This window comes from Notamacropus eugenii, chromosome 3 (assembly GCF_028372415.1).
Source record: "Notamacropus eugenii isolate mMacEug1 chromosome 3, mMacEug1.pri_v2, whole genome shotgun sequence".
NCBI lineage: Eukaryota > Metazoa > Chordata > Mammalia > Diprotodontia > Macropodidae > Notamacropus > Notamacropus eugenii.
In genome coordinates, this window is record NC_092874.1 from 446,007,459 (window position 1) to 446,035,291 (window position 27,833).

Sequence of the window (27,833 nt, forward strand, 5' to 3'; positions counted from 1 at the left end):
CCATCCTCCTTTTACTCCCTCCCCCATTTCCTTTAGTGTAAGGTAGATTTTCATATTAAATTGAGTGTGCATGTTACTCCCTCCTTAAGCCACATCTAATGAGAGTAAGGTTCATTTTTTCCCTCTCACCTTCGCCCTCTTCCCCTCCATTGAAAAAGTTTGTTTCTTATCTCTTTTATGTGAGAGATAACTTACCCCATTCTATTTTCCCTTTATCTTTCTTTCAATATATTCCTCTCTCACCCATTAATGTAATTTTTGATAGATATCCCTTCATATTCAACAACTTGAAGTGTTTCTTTCTGGGTGCTTGAAATATTTTCTCCTTGACCTGGGACCTCTGGAATTTGGCTACAATATTCCTAGGAGTTTTCCTTTTGTCATCTGTTTCTGGAGATGATTGGTGGATTCTTTCAACGTCTTTTTACTCTCTGGTTCTAGAATATCAAGGCATTTTTCTTTGATATTTTCTTGAAAGATGATGTCTAGGCTTTTTTTTTATCATGTCTTTCAGGTAGTTCAATAATTTTAAAATTGTCTCTCCTGGATCTATTTTCCACGTCAGTTGTTTTTTTCCAGTGAGATTTCTGTCATTGTTCTCTACTTTTCAATCATTTGCTTTTGTTTTATAATGTATTGATTTTTCATCTGATCCATTCTAATTTTTAAGGAATTATTTTCTTCAATGAGCTTTTGGACTTCCTTTTTCATCTCGTCAATTCTGCTTTTTAAGGCATTCTTCTTTTCCTTGACTTTATGGACCTCTTTTGCCATTTAGGTTACTCTATTTTTAAGGTCTTGTTTTCTCTAGCACTTTGAAGTCTCTGTTAGCAAGTTGTTGACTCATTTTTTCATGATTTTCTCCCACCATTCTCACCTCTCTTCCCAATTTTTCCCTCTACTTACTTACTTTATTTTTGAAATCTCTTTTGAACTCTTTCATGGCCTGAAACCATTCCATATTTTTGTTGGAGGCCTTGGATGTAGGAGCTCTGACTTTGGTGTCTTCTGTTCATATGTTTTGATCTACCTTGTCACCAAAGTGTATATAGTCTGGTTATTTTCCTGTTTTTGCTTATTTCCCCAGGCAATTGCTTGACTTCTGATCTCTTTGTCAAGGTAGATTTCTGCTTCCAGTGGGGGTGTGGGGTATACTGTCAGGGTCTTGATCCCCCCACAACCTGTGGGCCTCGAGCTCTAGAAACAGTCACTGCCGCTGCACTTGCTGCTACTGTGGCTTCTGTAGGCTCCTCTGCCCCTTCCTTTGCCCTGGCCTGGGGTTAACTGCTCTTCTCTCTCACACAGTTCTGACAGGTTTGTTCCACTGACCTTCCAATTTGTCCTTTTTGTTTACATGTTTAGAAATCTGGAAACCACCACGGCTGCCAGTGCCCATCTCAGGTGCCATCTATGGTGGCGTAGCCTGTGCTGGACTTCACTCTGCTCCCAGCCCAGTGTGATAGATGTTTCCCATTGACCTTCCAGGCTGTCTTAGGCTTGAAATTTGCTTGCCTCCATCATTTTGTCAGTTCTGCAGCTCCAGAATCTACTTAGTCATTTTTACAGGTATTTGACTTGGTTTGGGGGGAGAATTCTAGTAAGTCCCTGCTTTTACTCCACCATCTTGGCTTCACTCCTCCCTTTTTTTCTAATGTAGCACTCATACTCAAGCAAGGTAAGTAATTTTCACTGAATAACAGATCTCCCTACTATGCTGTGAATGTGTAAGTGGATGTAAGAGGATGATTTCCCTTTGTCTCAGAGAATGTTGGGAGCTGATGTTAGTGAAAAAAAAAAAAGAACATCTTCACATTTGAGCTCTTCCATATTCTTATGAACATTGAGAGAGGACCTCAATAAAAATGTATCTTAAAGGAATTAAGATGAAGAATGGAATTTGAGACATCAGATTGGTATCCCACAATTGATAATAGGGCAGGAAGATAGCTTCTATCATGACCATTGACCTCCAACAACTGTAGATCTAGATACTATTAAAACTGGGCTTTTGCTGGGTGAGATCTTCCTCTTCTTGTATGAGATGAGTTTATTTCTTTTTGCAAACTAAAGTGTTAATTTTTTCTTCTGTATTTTTGAGTGTTCTATTCTGTGTAACTGCTCTGATTTAATTTTCAGCCTTTCTTGTGTAAAAGAAGTTTATTAGCAGAGTTCTGGGTCAGATGACTAAGAATACAGCAGCTTAGACATTTTCTCCAATCTTCATGACCTCAAGATTTCATAAAATAAGATTTAGGCATGATAGACAATTTTTAATTTTTTCAGGAACCCCAATAAGAAAATCATCCAATGAATTACCAAAAAATTTTCTACATGACTTATGCCTATTGTCTCAGCATACCTCCTAAGAAACTATGTTGCTATTGCAGGGGAATAGATCCACAACCATGTGCTTGTGTTCCAATATCCATTCAGGAATTCCCTTGATGATCTTGTTTTAGTCTCTGTCAACACAACTGACAAAAGAGCTCAGCCTGAGTAGTAAAGAACAAAAAGTCTTAGAACATGGCAGTGTATACATGTATGAGAGGCTAGGGGGATGACAATTCCATCAAACCTGAGGAAATGAAGATTTATATCCAGCTGAAATGAGTTCTGTTCTTCCCAGAAATCATTTGTCCCAGAGACTGAAGCTGGTGAAAAATGAATTCCCCAGTGAAGGAGGAGCTTTGGAAAGCTTTAATCTTCAACACTGGAGCAATGAGGAAGAGATAAGAAAGTTAGAAATAGGAAAACAATGGAAAAAGTATTGAAAATCCAAAGATTTCATCTGGAAGAAAACTTGGCTAAAAATTGAGACCACAAACAGATAAATTAACAGTGGGATGATTAATAAAGGTGGAGGTGGTGATGATATCAAAATAGAGGGGAAAATTCTCAATAGGGCCTATACATGAGTTCAAACATCTTTGCATAGATATTACAAGATTAAGAAAATTAAAGCAATACGTGATGTCAGAGGATCCTATGAATTCCCAAGAGAGCATGGACACATAACAGGTTGTTCCTGAATGGTTCAAGAGCAAAATAAAAAAAAAAAACATGAAAACCAAACAAATAGCCCACACAGCATAAATAATTGGCAGAATCAAAAAACAAATAAATATAAATCCATGATGCCAAGTCATTCCATAGAAGTAAAAAAAGAGCAAATTATTGAGAATCCAAATATACAGACACAAAGGGGAACTAGATGAAGAAAAGTTAAAAGCAAAACTTTTAAAGAACAAATAATCTCCACACAAACCCAAAACATGAGGAAACAAAAGAAATCAACTCTTCCCTTCAAAATAACCAATTAGCAACACAACCACATATAATACATACATATTTTACGGTACTAAAACATAACAATGTAGAAGACAGTATAAACAGGGGCAAATTAAGGAACATAGAGCTCCCATAATAGTATTACATACAAAAATGAACACAAGAAGTGTGCGTGTGTATATGTATGTGTGTATGTGTGTGTATACACTTAGAAGTTTATTAGCTACTTGTGATAATATCTTCTGTATACGAAGTGTTTGTTGAGAAGGAGCTAAGTTGGTGAGTGTAAGCTAAAGGCTACCTTCCTTTGAGAACAATCAGAAAAGTGGCTTGTGTTCCAAGGCCCTTAGAATTAAATTGCTAAACTGTAGATAATTGAAAGGTGTTGGAAAGCTGTAAATCTAGTTGGATAAGGCTCTTGGAAATAGGAAAGATCATCCAGTATTAGAGTTCCTAGAGCCTGTCTTCCCCCCTTAACCAAGCTAGACTACTAACTGTATTGACTTGACTTGCTTCCCCCTCTCCAGAAAGAGTTCAAATTATATCACCTACAAGCTACAATACATATTTAAACAGACACCAATGCACATGTCACAGTAGCAATGCAGGGTTATATAACAATATTAGTGGCAGATTTTTAACAACTATATAATAACATAATAGGATACATCTGTTTCTTAAAAGAAATAGAAATGTCTGTTTTGAAAAAGTTTACAGAGAATATAATTTTTAAAAATTTTTATTCACAATTATATCCAAGAAGTGTTACCACATGATATGAATGCAACAAGTTTTTGTAAAGCACTTCTCATGCACCAGACTCTGCTAGATGTTAAAGACGCATACAAAAGCAAACATGAAAGTTCCCATCCTCAAGGAGAGAAAAGAAACAAATGTACAAGTAAATAAATTGAAAATGAATATAAAGATTTGCAAGTCACATGAACCACAAAATCACAGACTAGACATATTCTTTAACCTTCATGACCTCTCAAAATCTCTCCAAAATACACAAAGATATTATGGAACAAAGATACAGCAATTTCAATTGTTTCCATGGTCTGGGACACTGGGAATTCAAAAAAAAAATGTAATGGTAATTAAAAATGGGAAGATCTTTTTTATTCATTAATAGACCCATGTGACCTGCCTGGGTCACATAGAAGCCTGAGTCACATGGAGCCTGTGGTAGGAGAAGTTAGCTGAATGGGTGGAAACATAAGGGTAGAACAGGAAGAGACAGAATCAGAGTAGAGGTGAGAGGAAATTGGTCAGTCTAGTCAGGGATAGAAAGGATGCAGGCAAGCAGGTCACTGGCTACCATAAGTAAAAGTGATTGTGATTTTGTTTAAGGGAAACCTGTTTGTGATTTGTTTAATGAAGCTGGTTTATGGGAAACCGGACAGGGGCATGGCTTGAGGATGGTCTTGTTCTCTCCATTGTTACTGTGTATAGTTCTTTGTTACAATGACGGATTTGTCTTTCTTGTATCTGAATAAATGTTTTGCTTCTGTCTTCCATGTGGAGAGTCTGTGGTGTTTTGCAACTTAGAATTGCACGAGAATATTCATGGTCACTGTAGGAGCTGTGAATATCACGCTGGTACTACGGAAGATTAAAAAAAAAATGACAACTACTCAGGGACTTAATATCCCCTGATCACTACCCCTTCTGCAGCTCCCATGCTATAGGCAATCCTAACAGTATCTTAGGGTGGGGCTTAAGCACAAGCATTCCATCATTCCCCACTCAAAGGAATGGGGACCAAAATCTTGGGGTAAGTGTCAAAGTTCTCTTCTTCCATAGCTACTTCCTGCTGAAATTAGTCATAGAACTGTCTCTGCCCAAAGAGGTCCTGTTTGAGGGGTCAGTTCTTTAGCTGGCATCCAGATCTTGGTCAACACCAGGTCCAAGGGTGACACAGCACATTGAACACGGGGGTGACAGCCAGCTTAAGTGATCAGGCATCTGCAGGTGGAGGCAGAAGGCTGCAGGAAACAAAGCAGACAAACAGGGTGAACAAACAAAAACCAAAAGGAAACAGAGCCGATAACCAGAAGCAGGGTAGATGTAGGGTCAGTCATGCTTCTGGAGTCCATGAACCTACTATCACAGCCTCACTCGCTGTTGTTTAGTGTTTTCAAATTTGCAGTTTGGGGCTCATCATTCTGGTTAGGGGTATACTTTCTCCCTGCAGGTGTGATGAACTTGGATACAATGCTTCAGGAGGATCTTCAGGGGTAGTTTTCACCTTCTTAATCAGTCTAATATCAAGCCTGTATACATTTTATATAGTTCATTAGTTAGAATGCCATTTATCCTTTCAAAATCTACCCCTTCTCTTAGTAGAGAAGTTAACAATTCATGTCAATCAATTGAATCCACTGGTTATTTATTCTTTCTCAAGGCAATTTATCTTTTTCACTGATTCTCACCCTCCAAGGTACCAACGATCCTCCCATCCTTTGGGTGAACCACCTCAAAATATCTGTGACCTCCTGCTGAGTAAAATTCTACATTACATCCTTAAACACTGTGGGAGCCCCTTGATTCTCCTACTTCCTTCTTAGAACTGGCCAAACCTCAGCCTCCTCATTGGTTTCACTCTCTCCCCATGCATTGTTCTAGCCTATTTGTAGGCCTGAATCAAGCACAGCATGTGCAAGGGCTGCATTCATTTTCCTATTTTTAACTTTTCGCCTCCTCTCAGCCAAACCAGCAACAGTTTTTTCTCCCACTACATGATATGTTTTACCTTCCTCTCCTAAAGGACAGTTTGAACACTACAGGATAAAAGTTTCTCTGGCAAATGAGGCAACTCTGTTTCCATCTGAACCCACTCTTCCAGCAGCTTATCTCTGCTTTTATATATAATTCAATAGCTTGTTGGCAAGGCCCAACCTCTCCTATACACTTCTGCCATTTCTTCCTCTGGTTCTATTGTTATTCTCTGCAAACATCTTTCTTAGTCTCTTGGTTCTCCCTTCTGTAGCCTCGGTTCCCAGTTTTCACAGAGCCCTGTGGCTTTAACTCATTCTCTTGCCTGGGAGGAATAAAAAATCATCCCAGCCTAGGACATCCATTTCTTCATCTATCTCCTCAGCTTTTCTCTTTCCAAATAGAAATTTGATATTTCACAATCTCATCCCTGTCGCCATTTGTAGCACCAATGTGATATTCACAGCGTTTATAACAGCCATGAATATCCTGACACAATTCTGAATCACAAAATGCCACAGACTCTCCATATGGAAGGCAGAACCAAAACATTTTGTCAGATACCTTCATAGTAACAAAAATCTGTACACAATAACATGCAGAGGACAACACCATCCTCAAGTCTTCCTCCTTCTAGTTTTCCCACAAACTAGTTTCGTTAAACAAATCACAAACACCCTCTCTCACTCACACTAGCCAGTAGCCTGCATCCTTCCTAGCTCTGACTGCTCTCATGACTAACTTCCTCTCAGCTCTTCTTTAGCTTTGTCTCTTCCTGTTCCATTCATTTAGCAAACTCCTCCCACCACATGCTCCATGTGACTCAGACTCATTTGACTCAAGCTTCCATGTGACCTAGGAAGGTCACATGGGCCTATTAATGAATATGAAAGACCTCCTGCTTTAAAATTACCATCACAGAAAGTCACAATCAAAGGGAAGAAAGTCAAAAGTGGTTTATAAAGGAAATAGAAAGGAGGTAGGGAGTTAGGACTGGAAGTAACCAAGATTCCAGGAAAAAGAAATATAAAAGACCTTGAACATGAACAGATAAATCAATAGGAAAAAAATAGCAACGATCAAGAAATATGGTCTCCAGATCTAGTAAATGATTTTAGCTACCTATGATACTACAAAGCAGAAGACAATGATACAAAATTTGATGAAAGGACCCTGTGGAATTTGAGAAAACAAGGAACCACAACATACTAGTTGAGCAGAATTTATGATTGCATAGAAAAAAATAAATAACGAACTCAATAGAAAACTTGAATCCTCAATGGCAAACTTTTCAAATACAAAAGAAGGGGAGTTCAAATAATGCAAGAGTATTCCATACTCAAAGCAGCTAGGTGACACAGTGGTTAGTATGTTGGGCCTGACGTCATTAGGTTCAGATACTTAATAGGTGCATTACCCTGGATAAGTCACGTAAGCCTGTTTTCCTCAGTTCTTAATATCTAAAACGAGCTGGAGAAGGAAGCAGCACACCTCTCCAGTATCTTTGCCAAGAACATCCCAAACAGGGGCACAAAAAGTAGGACCTAACTGAAACAACCAAAGAGCAAATTCTGTAGTCAGTAGAATAAAAGGAGGGAATGGAATACTGCCTTCCAAAGGGCTCAGACAGCCCTGATTAGCCTAGCTTACAAATCTGATGGGAAAAGGGGGATACTCAATAATAAAAGAGAATTGGAAATATTTTTAGAAAGAAACCAGAACTGAAGAGATTATTTGCTTCAGGAGCACCACAAATAAAGGAAATACAGGAAAGTGAATAAATACACCTAGCAGCAACGATAGAATGACAGCAAAAGACTAGCAGGAGAATCCTGTCTAACTGTACACAGGGAGACAGTGGTAAGCATGGACCTGTAGTAGAGAAAACAGTGAAGAGGTAGACAGAACCTAGTGACAGTGTTTAAAATTGAATGATTCTTTTCTGGGACTACACTACAATCTGGGGCAGTACATGAAAGTGGCAGGCAGGATCAGGGGGATAGAGAGGAGTCAGTGATGGCCTGGGGTCAAATCATGGGCTAGCAATGAGAAAAAAGTGACCTCTGTTTCTGAGACTTCTCTTTCAAAAAGAGAAGAGCCTACAAGGGAGTAGGGGAGGAGGAGGGGGAGGAGGGCAATTGAAAAGGGAAGAAAAAGAATGATGCTTTACTTTGGAGGTGGGAGGGGACTTCACTAATGAATACTGCTACAGATGAAGGGTGTTGAAGTGACTTGCCTACAGGCATTCTAGTAGAAATTGTCAAAGCCAGTACAGAAAGTTACATGATGTTATTTGTTACGAAATATTGGATACTATAATAGGTGCCTTGTTAGGTGGAGATCACGGGATTTTAATATATTGGGATCTTAACATAACGACAAGAACAGCAGTAAAAATAACTAAGGACAACTAGATGACAAAGAAATAATTACAGGAAATGTGTGTGTCTCTGTGTGTATGTATGTATGTATGTGTGTGTGTATTTGTGTGTATTCATGTGTGTGTGTGTATAACCATAAGAGGTAATGGCTATTTAAACCAGTATACATTTTCTAAGTGCCTAATGAGATGGAGAAAGATTAGAGATCATGCGCTCTAACACATATTTGTAGCTCAGTATTTATAGCACTTTTAAGGTTTTTAAAACACTTATCTCCATCTTATAGAAGAGAAATTTGTTGCTTGAACACATCTAGTATCATATACCCAGTAGATGTTTTAGGTAGGATTCAAACTCATTTTTTGGAATCTAAGTTGAGTTCATTGTACCATCTAGAACCTCTCAAAAAAAAAAAACTATCTAAACAAGAATATCTCATTACCTTATCAAAGATCATTGAGTCTTTCCTTAAAAACCTCCAGGGATAGGGAATCTATAAACCCTAGAAGCAGTTCATTTCTTTTCTGTGAACCTCTAAGTGTTAGGATCATTTACTTAAACCTTCATTGATGATTGTCACTTCTTCCTCTAAAGCTCAAACTAGATAGCTCTAGAACCAGATATTCAAATAGTGTTGCCTCCTTCCCTTCTTCCCCTCAATGAAATTGGGGGGAGGGGAAGTTGAAAACATATTTTCTAGTACTGTGAATGCTTCCATTGTATGAACAACCACTGAGAATTTCAGGTTCAACAGTGGAAAGAAAGGAAGCAAGGGAAGAAAGAAATGAAATAAGGAGAAAGAAAGAAAATAAGAAACAAAAAAAAGAAAGAAGAAAGGAAGGAAAAAAGAAGGAATGAGGGAAAGGAAAAAAAGAAGGGAGAAATTAAATAAGGAAGAAACAAAAAGAAAGAACAAATCACTCAAAAGCAGAGAGCTGAAAATAAGAAGAGCAGACTTTCCTTGCTTAACTTGAGCAAGTTAATTCTCATTTCCCTCAGGGGCAGAATGAGAGACTTGACCAAGAACACCTGCAAAGTTCTATCCATTTCTAAGTCTATGAACTTACCAATTACAGTTTCTGAGTCTTCTTTCACATTTTCCAATATGGAAGGTAATCAATCTGGAGCTAATTTGAATTTATTTGTAAAATTTAGATAAAACTTACTCACTTCTTATCAAGATCACACCCTGCCCTTTCACTTAAGACTCAGATATAGGAGCCTCTACTTTTTTCCCTGTTCCTAGGGAAACATTACTGTCTCCTGGTGAACACCACTAAAAAAACTCATTGGAGCACATTGGATGATGGTGATTCCTTTCTTTAAATTGTCCTCCAGTTGAGTCATGCAGATCTGTATAAGGACGGCAGCAGGCCTGAACATTTTCCACGTTATTTACGGGGCTCAGAACACAGCATGCATTTGGCCTAAGCAGGTGGGGGAGCTGAAAGACGCATGCTGGCCATCTGGAGATGTACATATGGGTGGTGTGGCATACTCTCTCATGTTCGGCTGCTGGGAGAACCAAAAATAGAAAGGCTAGGTTTTTCTCCCTCCTAAATGCTTGTGCTGAGAATTCCAAGTAGTTGTCATTATCAGAATGAACTCTTTCCTTGAGGATACATGCTTATCTTGGGGTCACAAAGAAATCAAAATTTACTTTGTGTTTCTTGGTTGATAGAAGATAATAATTACTATTACTTTTAGATTCATAAAACTCATGTATTGGAATGAATCAGCCCTCCTTCTTTTCCATAAAGGTAATTTAGAAATAGTAATATACAGAAATTTTTTTTCAAAGTTCATATTGTGCAAAAATTATATGATACCTTATTAAGTCAGTTCTTTCATATAAAATATAAAGTATTTTTTATTATTTATTTGTTTTTAGTATTCTACAATCACTTCCATATAACTTAGTTTTTTTCCCCTCCCTCCCTCTCCTTTTCTCCCTATCTCTCCCCACCCTCCCTGAGACGGCATGCAATTTTATACACGTTCTACACATACATTCCTATTAAATACATTTTCACCTTAGTCATGTTGCATAGAAGAATTAAAATAAATAGCAGACATCATAAAACAAACCAAATCGTAATACAAAAGAAAATGACCTGCTACATTCTGTGAATGAATTCCATAGTTCTTTCTCTAGATGTGGAAGGCATTTTGCCTTAAGAGACCACTGTGAATTTTTTAAGTCTTTGCAATGAAGTACTAAGTCTACCAGAAAAAATCCTCACACACTGTGGTTGTTGCTGTGTACAAAGTTCTCCTGGTTCTGCTCTAAAATATAAAGTATTATATACAACATGTTTCATTCAATTTATTCAGCAAGTATTTATTAAGCAATAATTATATGGAATAGACTGTTCTTAATCAATAAACAAAAACAAAAGTGTAGCAGAACATACTTTGTCCTTAGGTATAAAGCAACAAAATGAAGGTAAAGTCAATCCAAACTATTTGAAGTGACACTAGTTTTTGCTGGAGAGGTAGGATAGTCTGGCAATATGTGAGAGGCAGCACTTAAGAAGAGCTTTGAATGGAGTTAGGGCTTTAAAGAGGTGGAGGAGAGGAAGGAGAACATTCTCATCATGCAGTAAAGTCGGTGAAAAGTCACGAAGGAAGGAGGTCAAATGTTATATGTAAGGGGAAAAAAAGCAATCAGTTTGGTCAAAGCACAGAGTATAGTGACATCAGTCTTCAAAGAGAAGATATTTCAAGGGCTTTAAATACCAAAAAGAGGAGTTTATATTCTATGGAAGAGGTAATAGAGAATCACAGAAGTTATTTCCTCTATGCTATACATTATACAAGCCAAAGGGTTACACTGGTAAAACAAAGCAGACAATGAGATGTGTTGGCACACGAGACTTAGCACACATGAACAAAAATGAAATGATTCCGATGACAGAAGCTTCCCTAAGGAAATTTCAGACCCTACCCATCGAAAGAAGCTGAATATTCCTCTTCCTTCAAAGGAAGAAACATGACCTTGTGGCCAGTTAGGGGAAATGGAAAGCATCTAGTACCACAAGGTGTTAACAATATTCAGGAATTTTCATTCAAAATAATAACTTCAGGTATTTTTTGAGCATATGGCTAGCAGAATACCATGGTGGGATGAATGTCTGTAAGATAGACATTTTTTTTTGTTTTTTTTTTTTTCCTCATAGCTGACTGAGTTGTATTTACTGAATTTTAACAAGCACATGGAATTTTGGTGAGATTTCTAGCTTAATATACACATGTAAATCTATTAAATTTTGTTTCTATTTTATGATGGCATGTATTGTGAGTGTTATTGTGATGAAAAATTCCCCCAAATACAGAATTCTAGAGCAGATGATGATAGAAGGACAAATGAACTTTTCCTATTACCCAGTTGAGATAAACTGACATTAGGCTATGCATGTCGATGGCCTACCCAAACTGGAGTTGGGAAAATAAAAAAAAGAAAGACAGAAAGAGGAAGGCAGTATGTCATGTTAACATTTCATTATTATCCGCCACTGTTTCCTCAGAGATGTCTAGGTAGTATGTATGAATGGAACACTGCTCTTGGAATCAGGAAGACCTGAGTTCAAACTTTGATCCTTAATGGACATGTGACTCTAAGTAAGTCACTCAATCTCTCCCAGTTTCAGTTTTCACATTTGTAAAAAGAGGATAAAAATACCTACTGTTTCTCAGAGTTGTCAGGAAGATCAAATAAGATAATATATGTGAAGTGGTGCATAAACATTAATTACTTGAATCCCTGTTGTGTGACTCTGGACAATTCACTTCATATCTTTCAGTCTTGGTTCCTTAAGTGTAAAATGGGGGTAGAACCTTATGACCTTTAAGATCTCTTGTAAATCTGAATCCATGATCCTTCCTCCCCTAATTCTATGAACTTATTTATGATATGGAAATAAAAATACCTGTACAAAAGCTATTTTTTCATTAGTAGAAATTTTTTATATCACCCTCAACTTCTCTTCTTCCCAACCTGTGAATCTTAATCCTAGAAATTCCCCTCCTTCTAATATTACTACAGTTGCTCATGAGATGCTTGTCATCAATGGACAATATATCATAATTGAGCTGAATTTGCCCACTACAAATTGGTGATACATAAACTTAGACTTCACGGTTGTTTATCATTCCAACGAATGAATGGATGAATGAAATAGCAATTATTAAGTGCCAACTATGAACAAAGTTCTGTACCGAGTGCTGAAGATGCTCACATATTAATAAAAATAATTTTAAACAAAAAAACTGGAAGTCAGAACAAAAGGTCCCATTGTCCCAATAGTGCAAAATATTTGATAATGCATCTTCTTTAATGTAATTACTTTCAATAAAACTATGTCAGTTTCTGATGTTGAATCATTTAATAATTACAAAGTCTTTGGTGGAGGGACTTTCCTTTCCCTATTCTTTAGTATTCAAGCATAAATGATCTCCCAATCTGAATCTTCAATACAAATGCTATAAATCGTTTATGTCTTTCCTCTTAGAAACTTTTTTATCCCTCATCCTTCTTTACTTAAGTTAAAGGGTAGTTTTCAGCCTGAATGAAAGTATCATTGAGAAAACAGGCTATATAACATGAGGTCCCTAAACTCTTTTCAAGTTTTTTTTCATCATAATAACTCCTTCTCTTCTCTATTCCCTCCCCCAGCCTCAACACAGTACAAGAAGCAATACTCCTGATTAAGGTTAATCACTGTACTCATGACCTTAATTGTATTCCCTTCCACCACCTCCACATCCTACAATAATAATCATCTCCTCTGTCATTATCTACATACATTTCCCTCTCCTTCACAGTTTCCTTAACTGCCTAATTCCCTAACTGTTCAAATTTCACCAGAAATAAAAGAAAGGTGTTCCCTTGACCCTTTTACTCTGTACATCTGCCAGCCCCATGTCTCTCCTCCCCTCAATTCTAAATTTTTTGAAAAGGTCAGCTCTACCTGATTCATCTAGGTGCACTCTCCACCAACACCTTGCAATTAAGCTTCTTTTCCTACAACTCTAGTGAAACTTCTTTCAGTGGTCCCAATGACCTCATCATCTTTTCCAGCACTAATTCTCTTTACCTCTTTATGGTTTTTGACCATCTTTTCCTACTGCATAGTCTCTTCCCTTTTAACTTTAGGAATTTACACACAATCCAGTGGTTTTCCTTTAATATATTTATTTATTCATTTTCTGCCAATTTTGCTGGTCCTCATATGCTTCCCCATCAACTGAGTGATCTTCCACAGTTCATTTAATCCATTTTTTCTGTTTCTAAATTCTTTCCTTTTTCATCTCTCTGTTAAATTCAAAATTAGTAACCAAAACAGCAAGTATCACTTTTAAAGCAGTTAAGGTTTGGAAAATATTTTGCAAATATCTCAATCCAGTACTTATTACTCAGCATACCCAACTTTACATATACCATATCTATGCCTTTGCATGAGCTGTTGCCCATGCTGAAAATGATCTCTCACCTCATTTCCACTTTTGGACTCCTAGATTTTATTCAAGATTCAGCTTAGATTCAATTTTCTTTAGGAGAACATTTTTCTTCCCCTTAGCTTCTAGCTCACCCTCTCCCCAAAATACCATCTGCTTTACTGCTGCACCCTAAAGACTATGGGGCCTTTCTACTCAACTTGCTGATTCCGTGGCTCCCATGGCCTGTTCCTGGTTTGTTAGAACCTGGTCTGGGATGGCACAGCCTGCAGTGCACTGTGTTCCACTCTTAACTAAATGTGACAGACCTTTCCTGATGCTCTTCTAAGTTGTCTTTGGCTGGAAAATTAGTTTACCCTGTCCTCTTGGGGATTCTGTTGTTCCAGGAATTATTTTATGACATTATTTAATGGTATTCAGAGGGGTATAGGGGAGAACTCAGATGAGTTGCTGCTTTTGTCATCTTGGTTCTGCCCCCTTTATAATTTTACTTTCAATTGATTGGCAGTTTACTCCTATTATACACTTTTATGAAGAAAATTCCCAAATCAATAGTAAAATAAGGCTACCCTTTCTTATTATCATTAATTAACCCATGTACCCCAAGCAGTGGCATAATTCCTTTTTTGCTCTCTACCTTGTCCTGTGAATAAAAATGATCACTGTGGTTAATAAGTCAGATTTGGAAGACACCAAGTTCACAGTAATTCTATCATTGGAAGTAAACTTGTGTAATTTTAATTACATTAAACTGAAAAGTTTTTGCACAGCCAAACCCAATGCAACTAAAATTCAGAGGGATGTAGTAAATTGAGAAAGAATTTTTACAGCTAATCTTGGGGATAAAGACTTCATTTCTAGAATATATAGAGAACTGACTCAAATGTATAACTATACAAGTCATTCCCTAATTGATAAATGGTCAAAGGATATGAACAGGCAATTTTCAGAAGAGGAAATTGAAGATATCTATAATCATACGAAAAAATGCTCTAAATCACTTTTGATTAGAGAGATGTGAATCAAAACAACTCTGAGGTACCACATCACACCTATCAGACTGACAAACATGACAGAACAAGAAAATGATAAATGCTGGAGAGGATGTGGGAGAGTTGGAACACTAATTCATTGTTGGTGGAGCTGTGAGCTTATCCAACCATTCTGGAGAGCAATTTGGAACTGTGCCCAAAGGGCTACAAAAATGTGCATACTCTTTGACCCAGCAATATTGATACTAGGACTGTATCCCCAAGAGATCATAAAAATGGGCAAAGGTCGAACATGTACAAAAATATTTATAGCAGCACTCTTTGTAGTTGCCAAAAACTGGAAGTCAAGGGGATGCCCATCAATTGGGGAATGGCTGAATAAATTATCTATTTGAATGTAATGGAGTACTATTACACCATAAGAAATGATGAACACGAAGACTTCAGGAAGGCCTGGAAGGACTTATATGATCTGATGCTGAGTGAAAGGAGCAGAACCAAGAGAAATTTGTGCCCAGCAACAACTACAGTGTGGGAGAGTTTTTTTCTAGTAGACTTGGAACTTCGTAGCAACTCAAGAACTTAAAAAAAAAAAAATCCCAGGGTTTTCTAAGGCAAAATGCCTTCCACACTCAGAGAAAGGACTATGGAATTCATTCACAGAATGTAGCAGATCATGTGTGTGGTGTGTGTGTGTGTGTGTCTGTGTGTGTGTATTTGTGTATTATGTTTTGTTATATGTTTTCTTCCATTAATTTTAGTTCGTCTACATAGCATGACTATAGTGAAAACATATTCAATAGGAAAGTATGTGTAGATTCTATATAGAATTGTATGCTATCTTGGGGAGGGAGGAAGGTAGTGGGGGGGTAGGTGTGTGTGGGGTTAAAATCTAAATTTTATGGTAGTGATTGTAGAACACTAAAAAAATAAATAAAATAAAATTTAAAAAATTAAAAAACAAATAAATCACTATGAAAAGTAAAAAAAGAAATAAACTTATGAACAATATGAATGATAATATGAATGATGCCCATAGTTAAGTAATACCCCTCTCATCAGGGGACTGAGATCCACAGCTAGTCTCTGCCATCATGCTATTTAACAAAGGGAAATGAGGAAATGAAAAGGATAGGGTGTAGCAGAGGTGTTTTTGAGATTTAAGATTCAGTCATACACAACATGTGAGGTGCTAACTACTCTCCAAAGAGTCCTCATTTCTCTATGCAGCTAATACCTATTTTTGTTTATCCTTTGTTGACTTTCTGCTGATATTTTCATCTTCAGCTCTTGATATCCCCCTTCTTCCTCTTGAATACTATATATCTTTAAGAACTTTAGAAATGGAAGGGAAATCATGACTCAACTTTCTTTTCTGACTTAAAGTTCAATCTATTACTCTCAAGGCTAAGAGGGATTTATTTTCCTCTCTGAATTATGAATGTCAAACTTCCAGTTCATTTTTAAATGCCCTCTATTGCAGAAGAATGTGGATATATTGAAGTTTTTTAAGACAACAAGAGCAGAAGGCATAATGCATGGGATGGAGTGGGGGGAATTTGAGAGGAGGGACTTTCATATAGATCTGAAGTCAAAGAAGGATGTATAGAGGTAGACAGTCATCTGGCACATCAGGGAGTATTTAGGATTTCTAGGCCTTCCAAAAAAAGTTATTGATGTTTTTTTTCTGTATATTTGTCTCTCTTTATGTATCTTTTACTACCCCTTAATGTGCTCCTCACCAATAGAAGTATTCACTTATACCAAATATGCATATCTCATCAAAACAAATCAAAATATTAGCTATGTCTCAGTCAATCAGGCAATAAACATTTATTAATTGCCTGGTATGGGCAGGTAGGTGGGGAAGTGGATAGAGTGCCAGGCTTGGAGTTAAGAAAATCTGAATTCAGATCCAGCCTCAGACATTTACTACCCATGAGGTCTTGGACAAATCACTTAAGCCCTACTTACCTCAGTTTTCTTCTTTAAAATGGATATACACTGGAGAAGGAAATGGCAAACTACTCAGTGTCGTTGCCAAGAGTCCCCATGGACAAAACCCATGGGGTCATGTAGAGTTTGACAAAACTGAAAGAATGGACAATGGTTTGTCGCTACTATATTCCAGCAACTATGCTAAGAGCCCTCAAAGACCTCACTATCTAATGCAGGAGAAAGTAAGCAAACAAATGTGTCAAAGCAGAACAGCAAGGAGACAAGTGTCACTATGAAGGTGGGAAGGAGGAAGCTAGGTTAGGAAGGGCTTTGAACATTTGACACAGGATTTCATATTTGATTTTGGAGGCAGTTGGCAAACACCGGAATCTATGGAGCAGGTGAGATGACATGGTCAAACATTCACTTTAAGGAAATCACTTTGGGGGGTGGAACCAATATGGCGGTGTAGAAAGATGCACATACACATAGCTCCAAACCCACAACCCATAGAACATCTACAAAAATGTAACTCACTGCAAATTCTGCACCCAGAGGCCACAGAATATTGGAGCGAGGGAGATTTCTGTTCCAGAGAGACCTGCAAACCTCTCGCAAAAGGTCCTTCACGCCGGGGACTGGGCGCCGGAACTGGGAGCTGAGTACAGCCCTGCTGTGGCCGCGGCACCGAGAGGAAAAGATCCGAGCGGGCTTCAGGGACGGGATCTCCAGCAGCCACGTGGGTCCCTCCACCCACAGGTGACAGGGGTGGGTGAGAGGGTCTCTTTGGTGGGTCGAGAGGGGAGTGGGGTGCCCCCATAACTCAAGCCCCCTCAGGAGGCAACAGCGCAGGCAGGAGCAGATCAGGGCTCCCCAAGCAGGCAGGAGCTTGGATCCATTGTTGAAGGTCTCTGCATAAACCCCCTGAGGGAACTGAGCCTGTGAAGCGGCCCTGCCCCAACCTGAGCACCTGAACTTAATCACACACTGAATAGCAGCCCTGCCCCCGCCAAAAGCACTGAGGCTGGCAAGCAGCATTTGAATCTCAAACCCCAAGTGCTGGCTGGGAGGATCTGGAGGTGAAGTGGGTGTGACGAGAATATTCAGAAGTCAAATCACTGGCTGGGAAAATGCCCAGAAAAGGGAAAAGAAATAAGACTATAGAAGGTTACTTTCTTGGTGAACAGGCATCTCCTCCCTTCCCTTCTGATGAGGAAGAATAATGCTTACTATCAGGCAAAGACATAGAAGACAAGCCCTCTGTATCCCAAACATCCAGACTAAATATTCTGTGGGCTCAGGCCATGGAAGAGCTCATAGAAAATCAAGTTAGAGAGGTGGAAGAAAAGCTGGGAAGAGAAATGAGAGACATGCAGTCAAAACATGAACTGCAGATCAGCTCCCTGCTAAAGGAGACCCAAAAAAATACTGAAGAAAATAACACCTTGAAAAATAGGCTAACTCAATTGGCAAAAGAGGTTCAAGAAGCCAATGAGGAGAAGAATGCTTTCAAAAGCAGAATTAGCCAAATGGAAAAGGAGATTCAAAAGCTCATTGAAGAAAATAATTCTTTCAAAATTAGAATGGAACAGATGGAGGCTAATGACTTTATGAGAAACCAAGAAATCACAAAACAAAACCAAAAGAATGAAAAAATGGAAGATAATGTGAAATATCTCATTGGAAAAACAATGGACCTGGGGAATAGATCCAGGAGAGACAATTTAAAAATTATGGGCCTACCTGAAAGCCAGGATCTAAAAAAGAGCCTAGACATCATCTTTAATGAAATTATCAAGGAAAACTGCCCTGAGATTCTAGAACCAGAGGGCAAAATAAGTATTCAAGGAATCCACAGATCACCGCCTAAAAGAGATCCAAAAAGAGAAACTCCTAGGAACATTGTGGCCAAATTCCAGAGTTCCCAGATCAAGGAGAAAATATTGCAAGCAGCTAGAAAGAAACAATTCAAGTATTATGGAAATACAATCAGGATAACACAAGATCTAGCAGCTTCTTCATTAAGGGATCGAAGGGCGTGGAATAGGATATTCCAGAAGTCAAAGGAACTAGCACTAAAACCAAGAATCACCTACCCAGCAAAACTGAATATAATACTTCAGGGGAAAAAATGGTCTTTCAATGAAATAGAGGACTTTCAAGCATTCTTGATGAAAAGACCAGAGCTGAAAAGAAAATTTGACATTCAAACACAAGAATGAAGAGAAGCATGAAAAAGTAAATAGAAAAGAGAAGTCATAAGGGACTTTACAAAAGTTGAACTGTTTACATTCCTACATGGAAAGACAATATTTGTAACTCTTGAAACTAATCAGCATCTGGGTACAGGGTGGGATAACACACACACACATGCACACGCACACGCACACACACATAGAGACAGAGTGCACAGAGTGAACTGAAGAGGAGGGGATCATATCTTAAAAAAAAATGAAATCAAGCAGTGAGAGAGAAATATATTGGGAGGAGAAAGGGAGAAATGGAATGGGGCAAATTATCTCTCATAAAAGAGGCAAGCAAAAGACTTTTTAGTGAAGGGATAAAGAGGGGAGGTGAGAGAGAAACATGAAGTTTACTCTCATCACATTCCACTAAAGGAAGGAATAAAATGCACACTCATTTTGGTATGAAAACCTATCTTATAATACAGGAAAGTGGGGGACAAGGGGATAAGCAGGGTGGTAGGGATGATGGAAGGGAGGGCACGGGGAGAAGGGAACAATTTGAGGTCAACACTCATGGGGAGGGTCAGGATCAAAAGAGAGAACAGAAGTAATGGGGGACAGGATAGGAGGGAGGGAAATATAATTAGTTCTTACACAACACTACTATTATGGTAGTCATTTGCAAAACTACACAGATCTGGCCTATATTGAATTGCTTGCCTTCCAAAGGGAAGGGGTGGGGAGGGAGGGAGGACAGATTGGCAGACAGGGGCAATTAGAACGCTCGGGGTTTTGGGGTGGGGGGAGGGGATAAAAGGGGAGAAAATGTGGAACCCAAAATTTTGTGAAAATGAATGTTAAAAGTTAAACAAATTAATTAAAAAAGAAAAGAAAATCACTTTGATGGTTAAATGGAGGACAGATGGGGAAATACTTGAGGCAGGCAGACTTATATTTCATATTCTTACAGATTTAAAGCTGGAATGGAAAGCACATATCATCTAACCTCAGATCTTCACTCTATAGATGAAGAAACTAAGGTGGAGGATATGTATTAACTTGCCCAACACGCCACAGCTGCAGAACCTAGATTTAATTGCAGGTTTCATGGCTCCAAACACAAGTCTCTTTTCCACTATACCAGGCAGTATACTTCAATTTTGCATAGACAATTTTGCTGTGGTCTTCATAAAGAGCAAATATACATACATATGTACATACATACATACATACATGTTTATGCATACATATATATGCAAATACATACATATACATATGTACTAATTTATATATGTGTGTTTAAAATACATTAATAAGATGTGAATTTTGACTTATATGGATGAAAAATAAACTGAATACAATAAAATTACATGTTCTTACAACATAAACAGTACTACAAATTAATATTTATATAACGCTTTAAAGTTTACAAAACACTTTACATGTATTCATTTATTTTTATACAATGACCTACCTTGTTATTTCTATATTGAAATATTTTTTCAAGTTCACATTAAAACAAAATTTTTAAAAATACAAAATGTAATAAATTGAGCTATATAAAAATTCTCAAATTTCCTTCCAGTTTAGAAGTGATTAATTTGGAAAGTCAGAGTGTCCTAAGGTTTGATATGAATGCCTTTTCTCTTTCCCTTAAAGAACAGAGAATCACTTCATCTTTGAGCTTCCAAAAGACTTCATGGGGCATTTTCTATCGTAACTGACCAGCCCAGTGTATAAGCTTTTGTAAGTAATGTTTCTAGTAAGAGAATCAGTTCCAGAATCAGTGTGGGTAGCTACAACAAAGTTTCTGAGGGAAGGGGAAGAAGGGAGTGATGCAGATCTTCAATAGGTAGGAATCAGTTTCTTATATAGCTCAGTTTGATTTTTGTCTATTGCTTTTATAGTCATATTGAGAGGGAGAAGGAGAGGGAAAGGGGGATGGAGAGGGAGAGGGAAGAGGAGGGGGAGAGGGAGAGGGAGAGATCCATGTCTTGGCTTCTGCTGTAGAAATCAGAGATCGACAGTCAATCAAATTTTAAAGTGAGTCTGAGCAAAAATATATCCTTTTTTTCTTGGCATGATGCCTTGATCCCTGCTGAGAATTCAATCTGTTAATGGAAAGAGGGCAGAAACAAAACATAACAAAATTTAAAAGGGGAGGGGAAGAAGTAAAACTGTTGGCAAACACTTGGAGGAATAAGTCTCCAGAAAACTGCTGAAAAATGAGAGGAAAAAAAGTCAATAAGACATATGGATGAGGGATTTTTTAAGAATGCAAGCATTTGATATCCAAAGGAAAACAAGAAACCAATCATATTGGTAGGTTAATTTGTGCACATGCCTCCTTAAGATGATCTGTTAGTTATACCACTTTGTTGATAGTCGTGACATATTCACTGCCAGCGATTTATAACCAATGTACAGGGAATGCATGTTCTACTGAAAAAAGACATACATTCTAAATTTCAATTCAATCTCATAAAAAAGCCACATCACTTAATTTAAACTGTGTCCTGGTGAAGTTTACTATAGATACATCTCCTTCTGTTTAACATCTTCATTTTTTAAAAATGTCTCCCTTTGTCCCTGTGCAAAGTAGCAGAAAATATAGCACACCTTTGTCAAATATCTTTGGCTCATGAAGAAGCTTACCACTAGATAATCCAAACTGATCATTTTCCAGTTGAATTTTTCTAATGTTTCAAGTTTTTCCTCTGAAATTTTTACATGCTTCAGTCTTCCATGGTGATCAGTTTGCCACTAGCCTATAGAGACTGTTAAATCATGCAAACAATTAATTGATGCAATTAAACACATAAAGCAACACCTGCAAAATTTTCTACCTGTGAAAACTAGCTAGAATTAGAGAGTAAATAGGTAATTATTGCAAAGCTGAGGTGACTGGAAGTACAGTATGCATATTCAGACCATATCTAAATGACATCAGTATTGCTCTTTCAGATGTGAAAAATTAAATCTTTCTCTGAGGAAGGGAGGAGGCATGGTATGTGATACCTGATTCATAGTCTAATTCCATTTCTATATTAATTCAATTAACCAGTGTGATGTGGTTTAGATATATGTAGCTCTATCTCATATTTACATGGAACTTCAAAAATTTGCAATACCAGGGGAGGGGCCAAGATGGCGGAGTAGAAAGATTCACATATGCTAGCTCTGAACCCACAGCCCATAAAATATCTGTAAAAAAGAACTCCCAACAAATTCTCGAGGACCAGAAGTCACAGAACAATGGAGCAGAGGAGATTTCTGTTTCAGAGAGCCCTGAAAAACCTATGAAAGGTCTGTCGCACCCTGGACCGGGAGCCGAGCCCAGCCCTGGCTTGGATGCGTGGCACCAAGAGGAGCAGATCCCAGCAGGCTTCAGGGACAGAATCTCCACTGGCCATGCACATCCCTCCACCCACGGGCACCAGGGGTGAGTGAGAGAGTCTTTTTGGCCTGCTGGGAGGGGAGCAGGGTGTCTCCATAACTCAGGCCCCCTCAGGAGGCAGCAGCGGGGGCGGCAGCAGACAGGGGCTCCCCAAGCAGGCAGGAGCCTAGATTCATTGTTGAAGGTCTCTGCATAAACCCCCTGAGGGAACTGAGCCCCATGTGGTGGCGCTGCCCCCACCCGAGCACCTGGACTTAATCCCACACTGAATAGCAGCCCTGCCCCTGCTGAAAGCCCTGAGGCTGGGAAGCAACATTTGAATCTCAGCCCCCAAGCACTGGCTGGGAAGATCTGGAGGCGAGGTGGGGGTGGAAAGAAAACTCAGAAGTCAAGTCACTGGCTGGGAAAATGACCAGAAAAGGGAAAAAAAATAAGACTATAGAAGGTTACTTTCTTGGTGAACAGGTATTTCCTCCCTTCCTTTCTGACAAGGAAAAACAATGCTTATCATCAGGGAAAGACACAGAAATCAAGGCTTCTGTATCCTAGCCAATGCAATGGGCTCAGGCCACGGAAGAGCTCAAAAAGGATTTTAAAAATCAAGTAAGAGAGGTGGAGGAAAAATTGGGAAGAGAAATGAGAGAGATGCAAGAAAAGCATGAAAAGCAGGTCAACACCTTGCTAAAGGAGACCCCAAAAAAATGCTGAAGAAAATAACATCTTGAAAAATAGGTTAACTCAATTGGCAAAAAGAGATTCAAAAAACCAATGAGGAGAAGATGGCTTTAAAAAAGCAGAACTGGCCAAATGGAAGAGGAAGTTCAAAAGCTCACTGAAGAAAATAGTTCTTTCAAAATTAGAATGGAACAGATGGAGGCTAATGACTTTATGAGAAACCAAGAAATCACAAAACAAAATCAAAAGAATGAGAAAATGGAAGATAATGTGAAATATCTTATTGGAAAAACAACTGACCTGGAAAATAGATCCAGGAGAGACAATTTAAATATTATGGGTCTACCTGAAAGCCATGATCAAAAATAGAGCCTAGACATCATCTTTCATGAAATTACCAAGGAAAACTTCCCCAATATTCTAGAACCAGAGGACAAAATAAATATTGAAAGAATCCACCAATCCCCTCCTGAAAGATATCCAAAAAGAGAAACTCCTAGGAACATTGTGGCCAAATTCCAGAGTTCCCGCGTCAAGGAGAAAATATTGCAAGCAGCTAGAAAGAAACAATTCAAGTATTGTGGAAATACAATCAGGATTACACAAGATCTAGCAACTTCTACATTAAGGGACTGAAAGGCATGGAATAGGATATTCCAGAAGTCAAAGGAACTAGGACTAAAACCAAGAATCACCTACCCAGCAAAACTGAGTATAATACTTCAGGGGAAAAATGGTCTTTCAATGAAATTTGGGACTTTCAAGCATTCTTGATGAAAAGACCAAAGCTAAAAAGAAAATTTGACTTTCAAACACAAGAATGAAGAGAAGCATGAAAAGGTAAACAGCAAAGAGAAGTCATGAGGGACTTACTAAAGTTGAACTGTTTACATTCCTACATGGAAAGAAAATATTTGTAACTTTTGAAACTTTTCAGTATCTGGGTAGTTGGTGGGATTACACACACACACACACACACACAAACACACACACACATGCATGCACATGCACACACACACAGAGACAGAATGCACAGAGTGAATTGAAGAGGATGGGATCATATCTTAAAAAAATGAAATTAAGCAATGAGAGAGAAGTATATTGGGAGGAAAAAGGGACAAATGGAATGGGGTAAATTATCTCTCGTAAAAGAGGCAAGCAAAAGACTTATTAGTGGAGGGATAAAGAGGGGAGGTGAGAGAAAAACATGAAGTTTACTCTCATCACATTCCACTAAAGGAAGGAATAAAATGTACACTCATTTTGGTTTGAAAACCTATCTTACAATACAGGAAAGTGGGGGATAAGGGGATAAGTAGGGTGGGGGGGATGATGGAAGGGAGGGCTTTGGGAGGAGGGAGCAATTTGAGGTCAACACTCTTGGGGAGGGACAGGATCAAAAGAGAAAATAGAAGCAATGGGGGGCAGGATAGGATGGAGGGAAATATAGTTAGTCTTATACAACACGACTATTATGGAAGTCATTTGCAAAACTACTCAGATATGGCTTGTATTGAATTGCTTGCCTTCCAAAGGGAAGAGGTGGGGAGGGAGGGATGAAGAGAAATTGGAACTCAAAGGTTTAGGAACAACTGTCAAGTACAGTTCTTGCTACTAGGAAATAAGAAATACAGGTAAAGGAGTATAGAAAGTTATCCGGCCCTACAGGACAAAAGAGAAGAAAGGGACAAGGGCAGAGAGGGATGATAGAAGAGAGGGCAGATTGGTGATAGGGGCAATTAGAATGCTTGGTGTTTTGGGGTAGGGGGAGGGGACAAATGGGGAGAAAATTTGGAACCCAAAATTTTATGAAAATGAGTGTTAAAAGGTAAATAAATAAATTTTTTTAAAAAAGAATCTCAACTGCACTATTGGCCTTATAATAAACCTTACCACTTTGACTGGGAAAAAAAAATTGCAATACTTTTAAACATGGGGTTATAATTTGAACCCCACCATAATCCTGTCAAATAGATACTGTTATTAATCTCTCTTTATATGTAGGGAAATGGGGGCTCAGAGAGGTTAACATATCTAATGTTAATAGATTTAGAATTGTAAAAGTCCTCTGATATTATCTAGTTCAATTACCTCATTTTAAAGTTGAGGAAACTGAGGTAATGGAAGTTTAATTGACTAACACAAGTAAATGATGTAGTGGATAGCATGTCAGACTTGGAGTGAGGAAGGTTTGCACTCAAATATTCCTTCACACACTCAGTAACTGCACGTCCCTAGATAAATCAGTGAAATTTTTGTCTTCAATAAAGTAGTTGTAATAAAATATTCAATAAAATAATGAGAATACTTTACCACCCCCCCTTATTGTTAAAATGTGTAAAGCTATTTGCGAGCATTAAAATGCTTTATAACTCTGTGTGTGTGTGTGTCCAAGATCAAATAGATAGGAAGTGTCAAAATCCGGAGATTGGCCATGGCCACATAGCTAGTAAATTTCTGGGGTAAGCTTTTAAATCAGGGCTTCCTGAGTCGAAGTTCAAAACTCTTTGCAAAATCAGTGAATTAGTCCTCAGCGTTTGCAAAGTGCTTTTTTCTAACCTTGAAAGACTTCCATAAACTGATACAAAGTGAAGTGAACTGAACTGGCAGAACACTGTACACAGTAACAGCAGCATTGTGTCATGATCAACTGTGAACGATAGCTATTCTCAGCAATACAACGATCCAAGACAATTCCAAAGGACTTACAATGAAAAAATATGATCCAATTCCAGAGAAAGAACTGATGGCATCTGAATGCAGATCAAAGCATACTATTTCTTCACTTTTGGTGTTTTTTTTTCTTTTTCTTCCCTTTGGGTCTGTGTCTTCTTTTAAAACATGACGAATATTATAGTATATATTGCATAACTTATATCAAATTGCTTACTCTCTCAGGGAGGGGGCTGAGTAAGGTAGAAAAAAAGTTTGGAACTCTAAAATTTTTAAAAAGTGTTAAAACTGTCTTTATATATATACAGGGGAAAATAAAATATTATTTCAAAAATAACGAATTGCTTTTTTATTTCTCTTTGCCAGACACTATGTTGGGCCATGAGGATGTGAAGGCATTTTTTTTAAAGTCTGCCTCACAGAAACCACAATTGCAAACATCATTCCTGTTTGAATCTACCTATGCCTTGAACCTACTCTTCATTGTTCCAGGTCAAGGCCTTCTCCCTTATCCAAGGGCTCCTACTATGCCACTTTGTTCATAAACCTTCTGTGATCTCCCCTACTAAGTTTATTCTTTTGCTTTTCAAGGGTTCCTATAACACATTGTCTCTATTGGTCCTCTCCACCCATCATACCTTTCCATATAATATATTTATACATGTATATGTTATATTCCCCCAAGTTGAAAGTAAGTCACATGAGATTAGGAACTTTTTTCCCCCTTCTATTATATCCCCAGTAGATACTTGATAAATGTTTGTTAAATTTTAAGTACCTTTTTGCTGAGAATGAAATTAAACTGCACATTTGCGACATTTTTGTCTGTCTTTGACTTTCTTGGGGTATATGCCTAAGCAACAATGCTAAATCAAAGGGCATTCGCTTTTCTTGATAAATCAAAATATTTACGTCTTCTGACAATTGCCAGTTTCGTAATAAAATAATTTTATAAGCAGTACATATTTTTTAAATCAAACTTCAAATCCTTAAAAGAGACTCAACTAAAATGAGATTGTTCTTCCTCTATTATCTATCCTACACACAGTGTAAAAAGCTAGGCGTTATCTGGACAGATATTTGGAATTGATTTAATGAGATAAACTGCAATTCGGGAATGTAAGTGAAGTTGAATTTTTGAGCCACATGTTGTCATAGTCAACATAAATTAGCTTATTTTTTCTTCTTTTGGCCTTAAGAACTACAGAACCATAAACCACAGACTGCTCTGAGAGCCCACACTTTTAGAAATTGTAGGAGGAGGTGTTACTGCTGTTGGAGCTAGTTTGTAAGGAACATAAAATGAGAGGCTGAAAATAAATCTTTTAGCATCATAAATTAAGATATTCCTTTCATTTCAATTAGGTTGCCAACAACTAATCACTCCTTTGTTATTTCATAGTATTTCCCTCTTGACACAAGGAATATATTTTATCCACCGATTTTAAGTTGTTACCATTTCAGCAAGAAAAAAATATCTCTAGGTCCCCAATTCTTATAGTTTAAAAATAAGTGAAGCAAATATTAAAATGTATCATTAAAATTTCTATAATATAGTATGCAATAATAGGTTAAAAAAAATCTAGGTCCTCAGTCAGGACAGCTTCAGTTTAAATTTTCTCTCTGACCCATACTGGCTGTGTGATCTTGGAACAATCACTTAACCTCCTAGTGTCCCAGGAAATGCTCAAAGACTAAGTTAAATAGCAGGAACTGGTAAGTTTCTACATTGTACAGGGACTTAGCTGATTGGGACCTCCCTGTACTGATAAAGATGGGCCACCCAAGTCTATCACCTGATTTCACTCAGGACTTGAGGATTATCCAACATTATTATTTCCATGTTGCTTATGTAACATAGTGACAACCTGCTAGTGAAGCTTTCATTTTATACTTGAAGAAACTGATGGATAGAAGTGACATTCCCCATTTCATAAAACAAGCTTGAGGTGGGGGGAGATAAGCATTTATATAGCACTACTAAGTGCCAGGCACTGTGCTCAGTGATTTACAAATATTATATCATTTGATTCTCCTAATAACCCTGTGATGTAGGCATTGTTATTATCCCCATTTTATACCAAAGTAAACTGAGACAGGCAGAGATTAAGTAATTTGCCCAGGGGTA